Source organism: Trichoplusia ni, chromosome 23 (assembly GCF_003590095.1).
Source record: "Trichoplusia ni isolate ovarian cell line Hi5 chromosome 23, tn1, whole genome shotgun sequence".
In the NCBI taxonomy this organism is placed as follows: Eukaryota; Metazoa; Arthropoda; class Insecta; order Lepidoptera; family Noctuidae; genus Trichoplusia; species Trichoplusia ni.
This window is the reverse complement of record NC_039500.1, coordinates 1766938-1791009: the sequence shown is the minus strand read 5'-3', so window position 1 is coordinate 1791009 and position 24072 is coordinate 1766938. Positions and strand designations below refer to the sequence as shown.

Below are 24072 nucleotides of genomic sequence, written 5' to 3'. Positions count from 1 at the left end.
GCCATCGGGCGGTATAGTGTTTCCCTTAGTATTTCCCATACAGGCGGGACAAACATATTTCGATTATTGCTTATTTATGTCAACATGATTTTACACGTTTTGTATGAAATTAATTTTAGAGAGGGTATTAGTGTTAGCGACACCGTGTGCTGTATATGTGTGTCTGCATGTGCACGCACCATGACATCGAAGATGGTGGCCCTGGTGAGCGGCCAGGAGGAGGCGAGCGTGAGCGCGCGCTGCATGGCGGCGGCGGGCGGCGTGCCGCGCAGCGCCAGGTGGTGCAGGCGCACGGCGGGCGCGGGCAGCGCGGGCTGCGCCAGGCGCGCCGGCAGCACCGCGCCCGCCGCCGCCACGCACTCCTGCCCGCCGCTGCACTCGCCCGACACCACCTGCGCGTGCAGCGCCGCCACCATCACCTGCCGGACAACGATACATACCAACATCACTAAACAAACATAGTAAAATAAATTAAGCCAGAGGGTGTCTGAACTGTTCATACAACTTCAAAATGCGACTCTATCGCTCAATAAATATAATCGTATAGTCGATAAACAGACAGAATGCGAGAGCATCGTACAACTGCGGACTACACAATCCGAAATTTGTCGGGGTGCAAATTGTCAGAAACATAACTTGCACAAAGATTTCAATATTTAATTGTATCGTCCGAGAAAATCACGTCACATAGTATCTCTACTACTTAGGAAGTAAATATACTCACAGCCTCGTCGGTCTCGATGGGCAGGCGGTCGTGTCGCACGGAGTGCAGCACCTGGTAGTACAGCAGCTCCATCTCGGCGGGGCAGGACGACTGCAGCGGCCGCTCGCCCAGGAACAGGCGCTTCTTGAACACCAGCCTAACAGAAAATCAATCTAGTTACGAAAAACATCAGTTAATCACTGTACATTTTTTTGTTATTATTAATTTGCCCAATTTATTCTATTTTTTAAATTAATTAATTCGTTAATTAATTCTTCCTCGTAATATTTATTAACACTACGCATGGTTTTGTTGTCAATGTCCATTTCACGTCAACATTAAGTATTTTTAGTAATCCAAAAACCAAAACCACGTCTTAATATTATTCATATTCTAAGACATGAGGAAAACTATGTTCTTTTCCCAATATTAGATCAATATGTTTGGTAGTATAGAAGCATGCAATAACAAACCATAAATGATCATAATCGATATATACCTGCACGCGGCGGCGGTAGCGCCCGCTTTCTCCCACCTCGCCAGCACGTCGCCCACGCGCTCGCTGGCGGCGAGAGCGCGCTCTCCCGCGCCCGCGGGCGTCGAGTTGGCGCACACCTCGTATAGAGCGTAACCTGAACCAGAATACACAAATTAAATATTATGCATTTAATACAAAATTAAGGGGAATCCTTATCTATAAGTTCTTTTAGAACAGAAGTAAAGTTAATGTTGTACTCTACATGGTTTCTTTTGAGCAATGAGATTCTTGCAAGATGCTTTGTTGTTGTAATGTAGAGTTTGCAATGCTAATACGTACCAGTAGCCGCGTCGCTGAGTCCGATCTTCTCGCGCAGCATGGTGACGAGGTGGTCGGCGGTGGCGGCGGGCCCGAACACGAGTCCGTGCTGCTTGCCGTCCAGCAGCAACACGCGCACGTGCATGGGCCGGCGGGCTGCCGCGCATAGCACCTCTTCCTTGGAGGGCGCGGCTAGCCGGCGCGGGACCTGAGCTATGCTTAGAGCCACCTGGTGGGAGAATACGGTGTTAAATAGTGCTCTGAACATATCGGTATCTTTTAAAGAGTTTTTGTTTTTAAGAAGAAAGAATTCATTTTGATTACAGTATATCGGTCAGTACATCTTTGACGGTCTTTACGCGTCTAGAGAGTCGAACAAGTTCTAACCTAACACCCAGTCTGACGGGTACCGTGTTGCCTAGGACACTAGGTTAGGCTGATGAAGTCAAATAGACAGTCTCTCCTTGTAAAACATCCAGTTGGACTGGAAGCCGACCCCAAAATAATTGGGAAAAGGGTAGGATAATAATGAGTCTAGTTTTGAAATACCGACAATTACCGTTTGTGCGTTTTAAGTCAGTGTGGGCAAATGGGGCATGGCAACGTAAATCGCAAGAGCACGCCATGAGCTCGAAAAGTCAAGTTCCGTGTTATTGAAAAATTAAATGACGACGAGTAATTCAGCAGATTAGTTTTTTGCTATGTACTACCACACACACAACCAACAGCATTGAGAAAACTAACGCGAAACGTTCGGAAATGTGAATGTGCCTTTTCAAAGCACATACATAGTTCCTGTAGTAGTGTAGTGTGCACAATATGTTACCTGTTCAGCCCGGCGCGCGAACTTGCCCTCCTCCCCGGCGTGCAGCGCAGTCCCGCGGTAGCGCAGGTGCGCCAGCAGCAGGCGCCGCAGCGGCTTGGCGGGCGGCAGCGCGGCCCCCACCGCCGCGCACAGCAGCGCCCAGTGGCGGGCCGACACGCGCGAGCTCGGCTCTGGGTGCTCCGTCGTCTATAAGGGACACTCAACAGATCAGAACTCATACGTTTTACAAGTTAGTGTACTATCTGATATGACATTGCTAGCAATGTGATTCGATTTAAGACGTGTCAAGCTAGGCGGTAAGGTTCGTTACGAAATACGAAACGATAGCGGAAATGCAGACGCTTTCAGTTGATATAAACTGTACCTAAAATATGGGTTTCGATTCACAACCCTTCAACGATTTAAACCTTACTTCAAAATCAAATGATTGCCTATTCCTTGAATAAATGTATCTAAATTTAAAGAATAGTATCTATCAATATTAATTAAAAGTATTTTCCGAGAAACGTTAGGTTCGTTGGTTGCTTTTTTTTTCAAAACAATTGCCTTTGCTAAGACTTCGTTCACCTTTCCCATTACTCCTTATTAATGTTTAAGAGCCACTGGCATCACGTAGCCTATCTAAAGCTGTTCCGTACCTGTTTGATGAGCTGCATGTAGAGCTCGCACAGCAGCGTGTCCTTCTGCAGACAGCGCTGCAGCAGCGCCTGCGCCAGCGCCACGCGGTCGTCGCTGTCGGCCTCGTGCTGGCCCACGTTGTTGTTGGCCAGGTTCGTCGTGCTGCCCTCGTGGCTCGCCGAGAGACCCGCGTGACTCATTATGTCCTGTAACAAATTACAGTGTTACTTCTTGTTTTGAGAACAGAAAACAATTCAGTGACTCCTGGATGGACCCTCATCGAAAACAGTGGACAAATGGTCGTAAAACAGTGTAGGCAATTCTGTCTTATTTTTTTATTGTTTTTCCAGAAAAAAATAACAAGCCTAGGTAATAGGTAGCTAACTAAGACATGCCAACCGAAGTCATTGTGGTTAGCAAAGTCGATTAACACAATCAGATCTTTAACTACTTACATAAAATTCTCAATGTGTTGTTGTGGCCTGAGCACATTTAAAACATAGCAAAAGTAAAAAAAAAAAGTAAGCACCGGATATACATTATTATCGATTTTAATTAGGCTTTTTACTCCTGTTGCTTTCTACTTCTTAAAACAGCGCTATCTCGTATCAATACTCCGTCGTACCTTGAATATCTGCATGGCGGCGACCTCCTCGGCTTCGTTGAGCTTGGTGAGAGAGTGCGGCAGCGTGCGCGACCAGCACCAGTAGCCGGGCGGGAAGTTCTTGTAGCTCTCGCCCTGGCTCTCCGCAGCCATGTCCAGCCGCAGCTTCTCCAGGCGGTGCTTGCTTAGTCTGCGACAAACGAAAACAAAGCTTAGAAGTGAAGCAATAAGGATAAATCTAGAATGGATATTAAATGGGTTCTAAATGTGGTTCTGTGTTGAGGGCGAAAAGGTAAATATCCCTTCTTCTGAGTATACTGGATGAAAGTAAACCTTATCTGAACCCTTTTTAGGACACCATAAACAAAAGGTTTAGCGACATATCATTCGTATTACGTCACATATTGTTTAATCTTATATGATACTAACTAGCACTAGATTTAATTTGGAAGATATATTATTCTGAGAGAAAAATTACTGACTGACTGACTATTTATATATGTAAGAGGATAAAAATTCGCTGTACTAACGAATGCATAGAGGCGGTCACTCTGTGCTGGTGGCTCGGTGTACGCGACAACGGATCCTGTCGGTGCTCGTCATCACCGATTTGCTACACGCAATATTGGAATATTTAGATATTTTCAACTAGTTGAATACGCGCAATTTGTCCAGTTTGCAATATTTTTAGTAATTACATAAGGTGTACATTTGTAAGGGGCCTACATGTTCTAGATGAGGTTTACTTTCATTCATATTTAGAAATTGCAGAAGCTTTAATATCATATTAAAGCAGTAATTTTGTATCGTAATAATTGCTCTTGTCATTTCTCAACATGTATCTATGTTGAGAAACATGCAGTAACCAAAAGTTTTCGTTAAGGGATCTATCCTAAGTCAAGATATTACTATGATTTTCTACATGCACTATCACTATCATTAGGTCAAGTTGTCAATGATGATGAGATACCTGCGCAGTGTATTCCTCAGGAAGTTCCCGGCGGAGGCATCAGTGGGTCGCCTGAGTAGCGCCGAGTCGACGAGCGCTCGCCTCGCGTTGCGCAGCGCGGCGGCGAGGCGGGAGCGCTCGGAGGCGGGCGCGGCGCGGCGCGGGGGCTCGTCCGCCAGGCCGTTGCCCAGCACTGGGCTGTACGCCGCCATCAGCCACGCCGCCTCATTCTTCTGCGGCGACTCCAGTACGATGCAGCTGCACACACAACATAACCAGTTACAGATTTTTAAAACATACAAACCATCTCCGATAAAAAAAAAACACTTTTAGCTTTTTACTTAAAAAGAGGCGATGACCCGTTTCTTTCGAAGTTTCTTCTCAGGGTAGCCAAGTAAGAAACGTCGTCTTCAGCTTGCTTAAAAAATGTTATGTAAAGGTGATGACGTCTATCCTATTAGCAGAATTCATCTCATCACTTAAAAATGCTCATTATTACAATGATCCTCATCTTAGTCTGCTCAGCTACGTACCGGTGCCCGTCGTGCTGTCCGTGATGCGTGAGGCTGATGGTGAGGCCGTTGTCGACGGGGTCCATGAGCAGCGCCGCGATGTTGGTGTACGGGTACTCAGCGAGGACCACCTTGTCTGCCGGCCTCACTAGGACCACGCCTTCTGAACCCACGCCCAGGAGAACGTTGGGACCTGAACATACAACATAAGGTTTAAAGTGTACAGTTAAGCTTCATTAATGCTAGTACGGTCCTTTCAAATGGCTCACTCAGCAGATTAGTCCATTCAGACCAACAAAAATGGCCGAAGAAGTTCCGAAGCAAACTCTGTCAAATCTATCAGGGTTCTGGTTTTTACCATCGGCTCCTAAACACTAACAAAGCTTTTCCGTTTTATTAAATTGACATATTACCACTACTTTTCAATAGGCTCAAGAACATAGGTGGTAATCTTACCATGTGCCCAGTATCCCTTGTAGGTGACGGGGAACAGCGTGACCCCGTACAGCGGGTACTGCATGACGCAGGACAGGTACAGCGCCTTGGCAGTCAGCTCGGCGCGGCCCGCTCCGTACTGACGGTGGGCTTGCGCTAGGATCGTCGCCTGGGGGGAAAGGATTACATTAGAGCAAATATTTAAGTGGGAATCGTTCAGGTTTCAAAAAAATAAGATTGTGGCATTGTCTATTTAAAAACAACTCAAAGCGCTTGGTAGGTGCTGTGTTAAGCAACCACCAGCAATTGCACACAGATAATATGAGGTAGTTTCATGTCTATGTTTGGGACCTTAGCTATTGTATTAACTGTAGTCAGCAACATGTACCGAAAGACATTTAGTTGCCCGGTACAATTCAAAGTGATTGTTCAAAGAATATTAAAACAGAATCTGTGCAGTTGGAAGAAGTACTGACCCACTGATGAGCAGGTCTCGCTCTAGCAATCCTCTGCGGCAGGAACTGCTCGGGCTGCGCGTAGTAGGCGCGCGTGTGTGGCGGCGGCGGGCTCGGGGGCGGCTCGCCCAGGGACACCTGAGCCTGTAGCCCGGCTAGCTGCAGGGCTACCTTTTCTGAGACTGGGAACTCGTCCATCTATACACATGAAAAAAGAATCAATTTTAACATTTACTTTCAAAGCACTCAAGATAGAAGATGAGAGATGTTCAATACTTTATTGTATTCCACAATATTGGAAGACATTTAAAAAAGGAAAAACCACGGCCCCTGGATCTACTGGCACATCAATGCATATAACGTTGACCCATCAAAACACTCCCGGTAACCACCGAATCGTCCTTCTCTAGGACGATTCGGTTAACAAACACGTATCACTTCACCTCATACAACCATTATAACTTGATTTCTCCAAAGTTCCTGCCTCGAGCTTTAGCCTCAACATACTACAGGTCATGTACCACTAGCCAGTTCATCATACCTTGACGACGCTATGAACAGCCTGGGCGTACAGTAGCGCCACCTCGACGGGGTCGTGCGGTAGCTCGCGTCCGCCGCGGAATAAGCGACGCTTGAACACGAAGCGGTTGTCTGCGGACCCACCGCCCGGGCCTTGTTGCCTATAGAGGGATGATACGAAAAGGTTTGTTGTAGCAAAAAAAATAACTGACAAAATAATTGTAACTGCTCACTGCACTTTTATTGTAATTGTTAATGTTCCTCCACATGTTTATAGGTAAAAAACCATGATCAAATGCTTGTCCTTTATATATCTGTCTCATAGGCATTTATTGCACCTTAGCAAATAATCTAGCCAAAAAACGTGGATGTCGTAGTACGGTGACTAGGTTTAGTCGGGAAGAGTCTGACACTACTCGTTCCCTCTCTCGAGGTCGGACAACCAGTCCATGAGGAATTCTGGGCAATGCCAAAAAATAAAAGTCGGGTAAAAAGGTATACTCACATCTCCCAGGCGGCAATCACATCATACAGATAGTGCGTGGCCCGCACATGCTCCTCGCAACCAGCTCGCTGCTGGTACACGGCCCAGCCGGCGCGCGAGTGCGGCGCCAGGCCCAGCTTGTCGGCCAGGCGGGCCGCGGCTGCCGCAGCTGTGTCTGCAGGATGCACGTCGATGGCCTTCGTGCGGCCGTCCAGGAAGAAGAACCGGCAGACTATTGTGCCGAGACGACGCATTGCCTGTTGGAGAGAGAAGAAGAGAGAATAGAGAAGTGAGTTAACGAGGGGCCTGTGGAATAAGATGCTGTTGTGGCAGTTTGACTCTAACCAAAGCATTTATCGAAATTAATCACGATTCAGTAGAACGAAATGTATAAAGAGAGTATGACATTACTATTTAAGAATATGAAACTCAACATTTGTATGAAAAAAGGCGTCTAATCAATACTAGCAGACGTCCGTCAAAGTGTAACCTCTTTAAGGGACATCTGCTATGTTTTATATACCAAAAATAAAAATGCTAATTGTCAGCTGCTCTTGAAAGATATTTCAATATCAAGTTAGTTGCTACCGACCGCGATCTCGACAGTGCTGGGCGGCAGCTGGCGGGGCGCGGCGCCGCGGCAGTTGTCGAGGCACCACTGCGCGCAGTGCGCGGCGCGCGCGGCGGGCGCGGCGCAGTCGGCGGGCGGCGGGCGGGCGCGCGCGCGCAGCCAGGCGCTGTAGAAGCGCGCCAGGCCGCGGCTGGGCTGCCACGCCACCGCGCACAGGCACAGCACCAGCCACACGCGCTCCGCCCACTCCTCCACCGGACACTCCGTTATCTAGACATTACATACTTCACTAAGAAAGTGCTTCTTAGGTTGTTACCGACCACTTAGCAAAAAGTCCACATCCCAAAATCTTTAATCAAAATTAATAATAATAGCAAGCCCGCTTAGATAAAATACAATCGTTTGCCGTTCGGAAACTGTTAAATATTGTGTTATATCAAAATCAAATCAAACGCAAAAGTCATTCATTCAAATTAGGCTACTCAGCAGCACTTTTTGAAGGTCAGGTTACAATGGACAATACCCTGTTTCGCCCACACTTTTTAGTTCCATTGCATACTTTACCTCTGTTTAACAAGCTAAGCCATTGAGAACAAATTACTCTAGATCATTAAAGAATCAATCAGCAACACAAAAAGAACAACTCACCTGTCTCACACACTGCACTAATATTTCATCTCGGAGTTCCTCTCGCTCTATTCCTTTACCTATGATAGACTGTATGACTTGAGTCTCCTTGTCAGCGGTCAGTTCACCGCGCATGTACCGACACAGGTCCTGGCGAAAATACAACATATAATTATATATACATTAAGTAAGACATACACAGATCATAATATTTACATAACTATAACGTAATGATTTCGTATGACGTCAAAGATATATATAGATAGATATATTTCGTACAAAATTGTGACGTCACAAAACATTTTTAATCGATTAATTTTATCAGCTAGCGTTATTCCTCACCCTGAATATATTAACGGCCGCGGTCACACTGTCCGGGTCGTGCAGTTGTATGTGTGACGTCGGTATGTTGTTGCCCTTGTGGTATGTAATCATCTCCTCTTTGGTTAGCAGCTCCATAGATTTGCTCTTGCGTGTTAATGTTGCCATAATTGTTCCTAATGGGCAAAAAAAAACAATAATAAAGTTTAATTTTTAAGAAAGGCGATGGGAAAATTCTAGAATCTAAAGACAATAAGTATCTTAAGAATATAGGTTTTTGTAAGGACACCGAACATTTTATTTTCGTCGCAAATTCTCTACAATCAAAATAGTGAGACGGAAAAAGTTATAAGGTCGGTCTTTGGACCCAAGATCTTTACCGTCATCAGAATTCAAACATTAAAGCACCACAGTCACGTTTATCCTATGATGAGGGGTAGTGTTTTCCCTAATATTCCTTTCAGAAAATCATCCGGGCGCTACTCAGGCTGCACACAATCCCAACTCTAGTATGCACGTACCTTCTGGTGATCGTGGATGATCGTTAAAGTATAGTTTAGCGAACTCGCTAAGGTCGCTGACTCCGTCTGCGGGCGGCGTGGTGGGCGGCAGCGAGGTGGCCTGCGTCGAGATCTGGTGCAGGCGCCGCTCGACGCGCTCCTTGCGCCGGGCTGTGCGGTCTCCACCCTAGAAAATATTGTCGAGTTAAGAACAGTTTCGATCACTTTATTTTAGACATTTTGTTTTAACAAGATTGCTTTTTTTCTCTTGACACAAGTGCGTCAAATCACGTCGAAAATAATCATTATATGATGTTATCAGAATTCATAAAGAAGGATTTAGACTAGACGAGAATTAGGGCGCCGTCAGGTACGTTTTAACTGATGTGTTTGAACATATTTTCATGTACTTACTAAGCGAGTGTAAATTTATACCACACAAACATAAAGACGACGTCTGAGGCGTCTATTTTGCTAACATGGCTCGACCCGAACATATTTTGGTTTTTATTTTTTGTCCTACACAGAAGTAATTATTGTGCGGTTGCGCAGTCTTGGGGTAGAGACATGATGCCATGTTTATATAAAACATTGAGTATGTCGATGTCGCTATGTGATCAGCTTTAAAGTCTAAGTAACAATGACAAATGTTTGTTGAACTATAGATTATAAGGGACCAGAAGGGAGTTTTAGTAGGTAGGTATGTTATAGTAGCAAAAAGCGTGATTGAACTTACCGGAGCGTCTCCATTCATCATGGGCGGCGGGCTCATGCAGGTGTCCATGGGCACGGACTGCGGCGAGCAGTCCGCGGGCGGCAGCGGCGGGAGAGGAGCGTCTGATGGCTCCGGTTCTATCTCCTCCGGTTTGTGAATGAACCTGCAAGGGAAAACAGAGGTTAATGATTTTTGTTTTGTAAGAAGATGACGTAATACAACAGTTTAGACGTAGTAAAGTTAAGGGGACTCATACTAAAGGGAATCTGAATTTAATCTCCGAATAGAACTGCTTCAATACTCAAACTTCGTTTACAGTTATTAAATAAACAATTAAGAACACCCACAGTTAAAGTTTTGGTGATATAACTTCAACTACCAACTGTCACCTTATACTTAATCTTTTAATAATAAATGATAAATAATAAATGCGGACAACATCATATACATTGTTCTGAATCCAAAGTTCAGATACAACGAAGGTACCACAAACACCCAGACCCGAGACAATGTAGAAATATGATTTTTTACATTGTCCCGACCGGGGATCGAATCCGGGACCTCAGCTAGCGACACCTTGAAACCGATGCATACGCCACTCGACCACGGAGGTCGTCAAACAGCATATTATCTATGATTAACAAACGTTAAATCATCTTTTTTCGTGGCGTCGTAGAAATTTACAAGATAGAAGTAGTAAGCTATTACCAGAATTTCATATAATAAGTCCCATTAGTAATTTAAAATACTTACCCATTGGTCTCCGGCAGTAGCGGTGGCGGGGGCTCACTAATTTGTTCTGGCGCGGGTCGGGGTATGACAGCTTCGTATATCGGCTCCTTATTCTTCACCACAGATAGCTTGCCGTTGGGAATTATACCGTTTGTAAGCTCCGGTGGCGTTGTATCTGTGGGATAAAAGTATGCTTAATTAAACATTACAAGAGAACATTCTTTTTTTTTGGTATACATTTTGAAATTGAGACCTCCAAAAAAATGTATTCAAGAAAAGGATAACAAAAAATATCTGCCCATCTCCAGTCATACAAACCCATTTAGTAAATTTCTACTTTGAGATTCGCAACCTCAAAACCGCATATTTTATTCATGGAAATTGCAACGAAATAATCCAAACCAACGCCAATACAAGTTCATATATATATTTTTATCGCTGTCTATACCTTTAACATTTGGCGGAGGGGGCGGCGGCGGCGGGGGTCCGGCGGGCTCGGGCAGCGTGCAGGCGGGCGGCGGGGGAACTCCGCAGAGCCCCCGGACAGCGGCTCGTCCGGCGGCGGCGGCGGCAGCACCAGCGAGGACGACATCACGTCACCGTTCATGGGGGACGCGCCGTTCGTCACCGCCATGTACGATGACGTCATGGACGCGGGCGGGGACAGCGGCTGGATGGCCAGCGTGGACGGCGGCGGAGGGGGAATGGACTCTGAGGGCGCGCCGTCTGGCTTGCGCTGAGCTTCCGTGTGGGACTTGCTCAGCTCGTTCATCTCTGCCGCTAGCACATGCTCCAACTAAACCGAAAAGAGGTTATATTTAGTGTGGATACATTTGTTGTTGATCTTTAATTGAAAATTAAGATCTATACCTAAGTTACCTACTTATACAAGTAACTGTTTTAGATTGCCTTTATTCCATGGAACATAACGGCGAAAGTAAAATTACCCTAGATGCGAAAATCTTATATGTTAACAATAAAAGCTAATCTAAAGCTGATCAACCTTTCCAAAACGACAAGTATATTTTAAACAAAATTTACCTTCAAAATTAATTAAACCTACCTCTTGATGCAGATCATCAGCAAGCCTCTCCATGGAGTCCCCTATCTCCGCTATGGTCGGCTGGTGCGTGTCAGGCTGTCCATCAGGCGCGCCCCGCTGTGTGGGCACGTCCGCCAGGAAGTCGAACAAGTTGTCCAGGTTCACAGACTCCGCCCGGGTGCTGGACGGGCACGACAGGCCACGCAGCTGGTCGGCCATGTTCTCCAGTTCCGCTCGTTCTTGGTTTACCTTCTCTTGTAAGCTGTAATATTTGTTTAGTTTTAGATGCGGGTCTTCAAAACCTACGTAATTGGTTATTTAAAATTTTAATGTCAAGCCAAGATAGGTTTGGCTCTGAATATTGTTCATCTGTAATTCAGAAAACCTTTCAATTTGATTGTCAATTGGAAATACTCATCTAGGACATCATTTATGTAAAAAATACGTTCAGAAGCCATATCCATATTTCCAGTACACATTAATCTTCCAAAACCGTCATCATCCTTGTATTCCTGACCTGTTCCTCTCCTCGCGCAGCTTGATCTCCTGGTTGACCCTCCTCATCTCGCGCAGCGCGGCGGCCACCTCCCTGGCGAAGGCCCCCCGCAGATGTCGCTGCAGCGTCATGGCGGCCCTGCGCAGGCGCAGGAAGGCGGCGCGCTCCTTCCAGCCGCGCCAGGCCGCCTGCAGGACCACGGCCGCGTTGCGCCACACCAGGTACTGGCGCCGCTTCACCGAGCCCTTGTACCACTGGGGAGATGGTCAAACATATATTAAGAGATGTTTAAGTTAAGTTGGTGAAGAGCAGGGAATATTTGCTATGAAACTTTTCAAATAATTGCACTACTGACCATCGGATTAATGAGACTCATGAATGAAGACTCGTGTAAACATCTGATTGTTCGATTCTAAATAGTCGATTGCCTGTTCCAGACTATTATGAATCCTGTGAGTATATTTAACTCCTTTACCTCCTAAACTGTGCATATATTTCGCTAATGCCTTGCGACATCAAGTAAGCCTTATGTACCACTATTGTTTATAAACGTTTAAATAAATAAATGCTATGGTAATTGGATCTTGGTTTAAAGCTTCTTTGTTGTTTCTTACCTTCTGTATGCGTAAGGCTGAAGACTGCAGCAACGCAGTGCGTTTTGCTTCCAACGGCGCATGAACAGAGCTACGCATAAATATCTTCGTGTGTCCAATCTGCCAGTCGTCTTGTGGCGCGTTTACTATCGATGTTATATCCCTGTCAAATAAATATTATAGTATAGTATAGTAAGATAATAATATTATAGTATAGTAATAGTAATTCGTCATTAATAACATAGTGCTTAAAAAAACAAGCTATTGGCGCTATTGCTATCATGATGAAGGGTCCATATTTTTATCTGACATCATTTATAGCTATTAAAACCAGATCAAAGAAAATTATACTGCAAGAAAAAAGTACGACAATTCAATTTAATGTCCCCCCCTGCTCTTCCAAATCGATTAATTCTTTTTTTAAATACATTTAAATTTTAAATTATATTATTACATTTTATTTACAACTATGACTAAACATTTACATTTAATTTAGGTATATCTAATGTCGTAACATATTCTTACTTGATATCAGGATTCTTGGGCCTCGGGTGCGGCAGCAGACAGCGGTACCTCGCCTGGAAGTGCGGCGCAGGCAGGTGTATGGGGTACCCGTCGCGCCGGATGCGGACGATCTCGTTCATACCGAGGTACTTTAGCTGTTCTAGGACTAGGTGCTCAGAGTACTTGCCGGCTTCTTTGTTCTCGTTTGGTTTTATGCAACGGACATACCTAAGGAGGGAGGAAGAGTTAGTTTTGTTGTGTTAGTTTGTGTGGAAGAAGTAAGTCTAAGTACGGTTCATTTGATATTAAATGATTTTATACGTTTTTATTTACAGTATTTTTATAACGACATAATAACTGCTACTACACTTATTAAATAAGAACAGGATATCAAGTTGAACAGGATATTAAGTCTGAGTTACTGCCAAGTCGAACGTAGGCAAAAATAGACATTTAGACGTCAAATTATTTATTAAGACCTGGCATATTTATGTTCCAGAAAAAAAAGATAACATTGTGATTTTTGTGTATGACACGTATTATTTTATAATTATTATGAATTTGAGTAAATAAGTGACTGTACACGACTCACCATACATCTGTAGCCTGTAGCATATCGACGAGTGACTGCAGTTGCGCCCTGAAGGTGTCCACGACCGTGGGCCGGCCCTTGGACGTGCCGCGCTGCGTCGTGCCCGTCGAGTTGGGGGCTCGATAGCGATGTGTCCTAGTAATGTAAACAGAATTAGAAAACCGGAGTTATACATAAAAGGGGTCCAGGGGGCCTAAAACCAAGTTTTAAAGTAATATTATTGCAGTTGTGTAAAAGAGATGCCGCTATAGGTCGTGTATAGCCTATCACCCTTCCACAACCATAATAAATTTACTTCAAGAAGTGGTGGTAGACGAAATGGTCACTTGATAACTATCTTTCGCCTATAAAATTCTAATACAAGCCAATGAAATTTCTTCAAAAAACTAAAACAAATCTATCATTTTACCACATGTTAACATACCTGTCCCGGCGGCGCTAGATCCTGCACATAGTCCGCCAGCTCCCTCACAAACGGATTGGCCGATCTGCTCAGATGGTCTATGAAGGCGTCTTGCTGCGTATCCCGGTTCTTGTCGACGAAGCCCTGCACGCTGTACGAGACCGTTCCGGCGTAGTGCTGGACGCCGAACTCCTCCTCCCACTTGCGACGGGAGCCCTTGACGAAGGACTGGTGCTCGCCGAACTCGCCTTGGATGTTGGTCAGGTAGGCGCTGTCCGAGCCCTGGGAGAGGAAAATTAAATAAGAACATAAGAGTTAGTAACTTATGTGTCTCATTTTAAGTTATATATTGGTACAAATCCGTATATCACTTAACAGATGCCTTAGTTTTCAGCGCCATCTGTCGTCATTGTTTGTTTTTTATTTTCTATTATTAATAAAACAAATTTTAGATTTTTTGTGAAAAAAGTTCTCCTTCCGGATATAGAATGCAGATATGCCAAGTTAGTTAACCCCCTCGCTCCAGCGAGCACTTATATTATCTTCTCACCTTAGGCATATGACACTGTTCGCTGAGCAGCTTGAGCAAGCTGCGTGGCGGCTTCTCCAACAGCTCGAGACACGCCGCGTTATCCGTGAACTGGATCTGGTTGTACACTATACCCTCTTGGCGATACTGGAACATAAACGACATTTTTTTTAACTATTCACAGGGGTAATCTAGACTAATCTAGACTAAAATGAATATCTAGACGATGAAAGGCTATTAAATTGGAATCTTCTTGCTTGGGAGACGATGAGAACAATTAGACAATTTTCCTCAAGGAAGAGGTTCCTTACAAAAACGTTTGCTCCCGTACATATTAAAGTAGAATGTAATGGCGTATATTATATCAAACAAATCGGCTTAATATATTATATAACGGGTTTTACAGTAACACGATGTATGTGAATGCAATACCTAGATGCAAACAAAAGACTTACGATATCCTGTTCGAGTGCAAAGACATAATTATTAAAGAACATGTGCAGCTTCTCGTTGGCGTAGTTGATGCAGAGCTGTTCGAGCGAGTTGGTGGCGAAGTTCTCGAAGCCGAAGATGTCGAGCACGCCGAGCGAGCGCGCGGCCCGCACCGGCGCCGAGCAGCTGTTCACGTGGCGCACCAGCCACGCGAATGTGCGAGAGTACAGCGCGCGGGCCATCGCGTGCCGGTTCTCGCGGGCCTGGGGATAAGGGGTTCATAGGATAAGATTTTATTTGGTCTATTTTGGGTAAAACAAACGTAATTTCTACAAGTGTTACTAAATTTATAGAAAAAACGTAAATTAATTCAGACAAGAGAGGCTTTAGCAAAGTGATTCTTCTTTCAATTTTTTTATATGTTGTCGTCGTTAGCAACATCAGGTCCTCAAATATTTTCATCTTTTTCTGGTCGAGAACGAGACACTAAAAACGACCGCCAGTGGCGACAACATACTCTTTAGTCATGTCTCTTATAGGTACGTACCTCAGGCAGCCTCAACGGAATATCCGTGACGTTTCCGCGCACGTTGATCTGTCGCTCCAACAGTACGCGCCGCGCCGTGGCAGGGGCAGGCCAAGGAGGTTGGCTACTGCGTCCACTGCTTCTGAGTCCTCGGGGACAGGGTGGAGCGCTCTCCATCGATATCCTGCAAAAGATGTAAGCAACGATATAATATCAAAATTTATCCATACAAAGTTAACATTCCTCTACTAAAATCAAAAGGAGCAAAACAAAATACTCAAGTTATAGAATTTTTATTATAAATCCCAAAATTAAAATTACAGTAAAATGTATGACAGACTTTACATCACGAAAATAACAGAATGCACAGCACAGAGTCCTAAAATTAAAATGACCAGTTCAAAAACCATACCCTAAATGGTACCAACCTGGAACTGTATATTCCCGAGCCACAGTATGGCGGCCAAGACCTTGAAGAGTCCCTCGCACATGTGCGGCGGCACCTGCAGCACGGTGAGCGCCAGCTGCAGCGCCTCCAGCTTGCCCTGCTCGGCGCCGCGCCCGCGCTGCGCGGACCCCCTCCTCCGGCCGCAGATACTTGAACTGCACGTCCTCGCGGAGGCGAAGTGTTGTGCGCAGCTCGCTATTGTGCTGGAAACAAATAAGAACAAAAATTTCAGATTGGAGAAAAACCTTGGAAAAATGCTTTTGAACCATCAGCTCGAAAAAGGATTGCTTATTCTTCAAAAGACAGAAAAATAGAAGAGAGAAGAAGATACAGAAGAAATAGCTTAGATTGGAAGAAAAATTTATCAAACACTCCAGCATCTCAATCAAACCAATCAAAGCTTTGATTACACCAATAACGTACAGAGTTGCTCTAGAGTATTAAATTATCTAGAAAGAGGCGTTAGTTGAGGAGAATACGAAGAACCTTCAATAGTTCCTCGATCCTGAATACAACAGAGAGACGCTTTCGATTTCTAACAACAGATCTCAACATCACATCTCCTTACCTTGGCACCTTCGACGAGCTGGTAGAAGACATGGTAGTTGGTCTCCCGGGGCGCAGGGCCCGTGATCCTGGCCCTCTCCAGCAGGAAGTCCCGGAGGACGGCGCCCTTGATGCCGCCGCGGTGGTCCAGCCGGACCTCCACGAACTTGCCGAAGCGGGACGAGTTGTCGTTGCGGACTGTTTTTGCATTGCCTGGTAATAGAAAAGCAGAAATTTTAAATTAATTATGTTTTGTTATAAGAGCGTTAGGGTTACAATGGCGGTTATAGCGCGGCTTAGGCTTTATCTACCAATGTCAACCATGAAACATGTGAGAGCACTATGCCTTTCGATTGTTGGTATTATTAATTTCATTGTAGCGACAACAATTCAAGTTGGAATTAAAAATTCTAATTAAAAAATTCAAATTCTAATTAAATTTTATTAAAAAAATTTAGAGGACTTCTCCTGACTTACTCCTAACTTTGAAACTTCTTTGAATTCAGCGATATGCATGCTCCAGTGACCCAATTTCCCGTAACACACTACTGTATTTTGTTCAACACAATTAGTTGTGTATGCTTTTTGATAGAAACAAATTCGGGTGCGTCGTTACGAGCACATTTCGTTCCGCCCCCTTCTTTTGTCATCGCACGAAGGAGGGATATCCAATGACAGGTTGATGAGTTAATGACACGAGACACGACTTCATTAGTGTTGGGGTGACTCGGCTTGTGTTCATAATGTGTTTCAGTACAAGGGAAAACCTAATTAAATATTGGGTGGTATTTAAATTATGAAGAAAAGCTCCGATGGATTGGTGTAGATTTTTTTAGTGCGATGAGAAAAGACTGGGGTAAGAGTGTCCTAGTTTTTTATGGATGCCCTTAGCAAGTGCCTTTCCTTTTTAATAAACATGGATCGTTTTATATCTAGATAATAGATATTTTTAAGAGTTTTGGGAATGATGATTTTTTGGAAGCACTTTGAGAGTAGATCCGAGCGATGGGGTTTGCACGGTTTAGTTTCATGAGGCAGATAAGGCCAGTGCTTAGTCTGACTGCATTCATATGTTCCATAAATTCTTACCGAAGGCTTCGAGGACAGTGTTGGCCTCAAGGATCTGCTGCTCGGCCCACGAGGCCTGTCCGCCTGCCGCGCACAGGTACTGCAGGATCAGTTTCGTGGTCTCCGTCTTACCGGCGCCGCTCTCACCGGATATCACCACCGACTGATTCTTCTCGCCATTCTGGTTAACGATTTATAGTAAAAGATTAGTAGTTGTGAGAAATGCTTGTAAAGAACCCTTACAAATATTGGAAATACGGTCATACTGAATAACTTTTTTGCAGCAGTAGTTTTGTTATAAATTACAAGCGTACATATATTGTGGCTGCAATTTCATAAAAATATAGACCTATTTCCGGCAGTTGACGATAAGAGCCATCACTGATTTAAATTATAAAATAGGTAGCTGCAGCGGTTAGCAACAAGAGGTTGAAAGAAAAACCTTCATGACTTTGACTGTACGTTATGCCATTAGTCTTTCGCGTAATATATTCACAAGTTGAATGATAATAGTAACATTTCAGTTATTTAAATTTCTGCGAATGCAATCATACAAACTCTGCAATTAAGATGCCCTGTACAGATAAAACTAAACGCTAGTTCCACAACTAAACTACAGTTAGCATAACATACTTTATCATACAAAACCGCAGAATTAACATAATATAAAGAACACATGATTCACGACCAGATATGTGTGGTGTATCACTGGAAAACTGAATCACGTTTCCAACAAAAAAAAATAAAATGCCGTAAGGAAATCTCAATGAGAACATCTGTATAAACACATCTACATAATAATAATCATTATAACATCTGCCATCACCTGTAATGATGAACCATGAATGACCATTAGAAGAATGGTCGGAAACTTTGAGTTTATTAGTAGTTTATTAATAGTTTATTTTAACCCTAGAAAGATAATCATATTGTGACGTACGTTAAAGATAATCATGCGTAAAATTGACGCATGTGTTTTATCGGTCTGTATATCGAGGTTTATTTATTAATTTGAATAGATATTAAGTTTTATTATATTTACACTTACATACTAATAATAAATTCAACAAACTATTTATTTATGTTTATTTATTTATTAAAAAAAAACAAAAACTCAAAATTTCTTCTATAAAGTAACAAAACTTTTAAACATTCTCTCTTTTACAAAAATAAACTTATTTTGTACTTTAAAAACAGTCATGTTGTATTATAAAATAAGTAATTAGCTTAACTTATACATAATAGAAACAAATTATACTTATTAGTCAGTCAGAAACAACTTTGGCACATATCAATATTATGCTCTCGACAAATAACTTTTTTGCATTTTTTGCACGATGCATTTGCCTTTCGCCTTATTTTAGAGGGGCAGTAAGTACAGTAAGTACGTTTTTTCGTTACTGGCTCTTCAGTACTGTCATCTGATGTACCAGGCACTTCATTTGGCAAAATATTAGAGATATTATCGCGCAAATATCTCTTCAAAGTAGGAGCTTCTAAACGCTTACGCATAAACGATGACGTCAGGCTCATGTAAAGGTTTCTCATAAATTTTTTGCGACTTTGAACCTTTTCTCCCTTGCTACTGACATTATGGCTGTATATAATAAAAGAATTTATGCAGGCAATGTTTATCATTCCGTACAATAATGCCATAGGCCACCTATTCGTCTTCCTACTGCAGGTCATCACAGAACACATTTGGTCTAGCGTGTCCACTCCGCCTTTAGTTTGATTATAATACATAACCATTTGCGGTTTACCGGTACTTTCGTTGATAGAAGCATCCTCATCACAAGATGATAATAAGTATACCATCTTAGCTGGCTTCGGTTTATATGAGACGAGAGTAAGGGGTCCGTCAAAACAAAACATCGATGTTCCCACTGGCCTGGAGCGACTGTTTTTCAGTACTTCCGGTATCTCGCGTTTGTTTGATCGCACGGTTCCCACAATGGTTAACTTATACGGTTCTTGTAGTAAGTTTTTTGCCAAAGGGATTGAGGTGAACCAATTGTCACACGTAATATTACGACAACTACCGTGCACAGGCTTTGATAACTCCTTCACGTAGTATTCACCGAGTGGTACTCCGTTGGTCTGTGTTCCTCTTCCCAAATAAGGCATTCCATTTATCATATACTTTGTACCACTGTCACACATCATGAGGATTTTTATTCCATACTTACTTGGCTTGTTTGGGATATACATCCTAAACGGACACCGTCCTCTAAAACCAAGTAACTGTTCATCTATGGTCAAATGAGCCCCTGGAGTGTAATTTTGTATGCACTGATGGATAAAGAGATCCCATATTTTTCTAACAGGAGTAAATACATCGTTTTCTCGAAGTGTGGGCCGTATACTTTTGTCATCCATTCTAAGACATCGTATCAAAAAATCAAAACGATCACGACTCATTACAGAGACGTACACCATTGACAAAGATCGATCAAAGAGGTCATCTGTGGACATGTGGTTATCTTTTCTCACTGCTGTCATTACCAGAATACCAAAGAAAGCATAGATTTCATCTTCATTCGTGTCACGAAATGTAGCACCTGTCATAGATTCCCGACGTTTCAATGATATCTCAGCATTTGTCCATTTTACAATTTCCGAAATTATCTCATCAGTAAAAAATAGTTTGAAGCATAAAAGTGGGTCATATATATTGCGGCACATACGCGTCGGACCTCTTTGAGATCTGACAATGTTCAGTGCAGAGACTCGGCTACGCCTCGTGGACTTTGAAGTTGACCAACAATGTTTATTCTTACCTCTAATAGTCCTCTGTGGCAAGGTCAAGATTTTGTTAGAAGCCAATGAAGAACCTGGTTGTTCAATAACATTTTGTTCGTCTAATATTTCACTACCGCTTGACGTTGGCTGCACTTCATGTACCTCATCTATAAACGCTTCTTCTGTATCGCTCTGGACGTCATCTTCACTTACGTGATCTGATATTTCACTGTCAGAATCCTCACCAACAAGCTCGTCATCGCTTTGCAGAAGAGCAGAGAGGATATGCTCATCGTCTAAAGAACTACCCATTTTATTATATATTAGTCACGATATCTATAACAAGAAAATATATATATAATAAGTTATCACGTAAGTAGAACATGAAATAACAATATAATTATCGTATGAGTTAAATCTTAAAAGTCACGTAAAAGATAATCATGCGTCATTTTGACTCACGCGGTCGTTATAGTTCAAAATCAGTGACACTTACCGCATTGACAAGCACGCCTCACGGGAGCTCCAAGCGGCGACTGAGATGTCCTAAACGCACAGCGACGGATTCGCGCTATTTAGAAAGAGAGAGCAATATTTCAAGAATGCATGCGTCAATTTTACGCAGACTATCTTTCTAGGGTTAACAGCGATTTCACATGTGTAAAATTGTAAGAAATGAAATCTCTTAGGTACGATAAGCATCTTTTTCGCAGCTATAATTTTTCTGGCATACAATTTTACAGGAATAGCTATGAATGTTTCATTTTGTGGAAATTTCTGCGAAATAATCAGGAAGTTCTATGATAAGACAGTTACCTGTAGTGAGCTGTAGGCCGACTCGGCCAGAGCAAACACGTGTGGCGGGAGAGTACCGAATGCTTTGCCTCTGTAATTCTGCATGTGATCCTGTGAACATCAAAAATAAATATTAACTACACGGATTACACATTTTTTCCTCTTATCGCAAAAAAAGGGAAGAGGAGCTTGTCTGAGGTACAACTGCACAAGCTAGTCGTCCGGGCTGTTTTTTACACTTTGATAGTCGTCACGGGTAGTTACCAAACCCACAACTTCATCGACGCATCTCTCTCTTAATTGACTAGAAGATTTTTAGGTTATATATAAATAATTAAACTACTTAAGCTCTATTCGATAAGGATCGCTATAGGCCTCAAGATATAAGCGCCTAAACACTCCTTAGAACTAAGGGCCTTGGAGATTAGGGACCTCGTCCTTTGATCATCGAAAATGAGCCGTCTAGTTATTTTTAGTACTTATGTAAAGGATGTCTTTATGCCCGTCGTAAGTTTAGGGAATAATATGTTCGGAAAAGGACTCATTTTTTAAGAATGTCTTCTTGCTGTTTTGGGCTAAGCTAGTGTTGATTCGCAAGTGTTATAGTATAATCCAATTGTTTAGATGCTTAAAAAAAGGGGTAAACTATCTTGGTGTATTGTTGCCTGAAATTTAGTTTAAGATTTTAATAAGACTGAAGACCAATATAAAACAGCAAGAAAAATAAAATACAGTGGCCTATTTGATTCTGGTAAACTTTCAATCTATTATGTGTTTGTATAACAAGAAGACACCAAGATCGTTTACCTAAATAAATTTTGTATATCTCTAAAATACACGAAAGGATATTCTTAACCCCTTCAAATTATAATACCATCTCACAAAAGTTTACACAAACATTTACATTCACAATTTCAACTGAAGGTATTTTGCATTTGAAGGCAAATTAACTGAAACGTCTACTGAAAGACAAAGCCCACACAGTTTTCAGCGTCAACATAATTAGGAGCTATTCAAGTGTATCACTACCCACACTAATGTATGCACTCATACATAATAGATAATTAACTACTGAATAATTTATGATTTCCTCTTGTTTATCAGCGAAAGGCAATTGATGGAAACTTGCCATTGTGACGGGGAACTGCTAAAGAAACGCCGAGACAATTGGGAGGAACTCTTAAAGCGAGTAACACCTTTGATGTGTTTTTGTTGTTCAGCCTCCATTTATGATGATCGTTAATAGTGATACATAGTAAGCTTGTTGGTTTTGTTGCCATTGAATCTTCTATATCATTCGTTAAGAGGTTCTCATTGAATGAATTGAAAGGGAATACGCTGTTCCGGTATTGCGAATGATTTATTTTGTTAAAACGTAAGCAACTAACTTCTATTTTTTTATATGTACTATGTAGTAGTTTTCGTTAGGATGATTCATATTTCAATGATAGAAAGGTTTCCTCCCGCATATTTATCGGGATCGCCCGTCTCATTTAGAGGGTCACGTCAACTTATGATTAGAAACTCCAGTTAGGTCCGAAACTATTCCGGCAGATCCCGGTAAATAAGCGTGAGAAATCCGATATCACATAAGTATCTTGCATATTGCTTCCTACCATCATTTTTCTTGGTGGTAGGTTCTAAGTACTAATAAGTAAGGAAAATTCATAAAACTTACCGTTGTGTAACATCCTAACTCCTTGTAAGGATTCACTGCGACTAGAATAGATCCCGTGTAAGTCTGTACAAATCGTTAAGGACAATTATTATGTAAAAAAAATATATAGAATTTTCCATTGCATGTAGGCTGTAGGTAGAACAAGGATAATTAGATTAATATATAATCTAACAAACAACCCAATTATGTCGCGTATATTGATATCGTTAATATTGAACCTTATTTGTTGTGAACTAATTAGATATATTCTTCCTCAACTTCATCCGCAGAGTTCAATACCCTATCCGAGCCGTGTTTTGAATACAATTATAATACAACAAACGTAGATATTTAACAATATTGTCGAAAAAAACTAACGTATGTAGGTATGTCCAAAAGATTGGATGAAAAGATTTACTTACTCAAAAGCTTTATTCTCAAAACTAAAGTACATCTTTATTAGCCTTTAAAAACATCACTTACTTGCCTGCAACGCAGACAGAAACATCGTTAAAGTAAATAGCTTCCAGAATATTCTAATGGACTGTATATATCAAAATTGGCAGCAGCTCGGAGTTGCCGCTATCAAGCCGGCGGCATAGCAAGTCTCGTACAAAATAGTTATTAAAACATACGAGTACATGTGTGCCTTGCTTAATATGAATTCTAAATTCATCGGGGAAAAGAACGATACGTCTTTCCTTATAGCAATATTTGAGCATGCTTTGACTTGCAATTTTAATTTATTTAAATAGTTTTGGCAGACTGTCTACATTATAAATGCTTCTCTAATTTTCAAAAATATGTATTTTGTCTACTTGGATTGGACCCATAATTGGGTAAGGGCCTTGGTCGATATATCGATTGTAAAGAGGGAATGCTAGCCTTCTGTTATTTTAAGGACCTAACAACCGATTCAGCTGCTTTCCATGGAAAGCAAAGTTCCCTTGCATAGATAGAAGCTGAATAAAGCGCAAACCATGTCGGCAGCTAGAGAGCTGAACTACCGACTGTTCTTCTCAGTACAAAAAGTACAAAACCAAATGCAGTGATAACTCACCCAGACTATACAGTCGCTAGTCGTAGCTACAGCTGTAGGTAGTTGCTAGTCAAAGAAGGAAAGAAAAGCAAAGCAAATAAAATATTTCTGCTACAATAGTTAGAAAAGGATACGTAAACGAGGTCGTGTATGTATCGCGTCTTGAGGTTGTCGTTGATGGCTTGCTCCGTGATCTCCGGCATCATGGTCATGTCCGGGACCCCGTGGTCCGGGGCGCTTTCCCGTTCCTCCATCTTGTCTGGAACAAAAAAAAATATATAAGTCTGGGTATT

General features: G+C 42.4%; 1 pseudogene; it reads right to left on the bottom strand.

Annotated features, from left to right (window-relative positions):
- LOC113504930 overlaps positions 1–24072 on the bottom strand; it is a 27706-nt pseudogene extending 3634 nt beyond the window's left edge.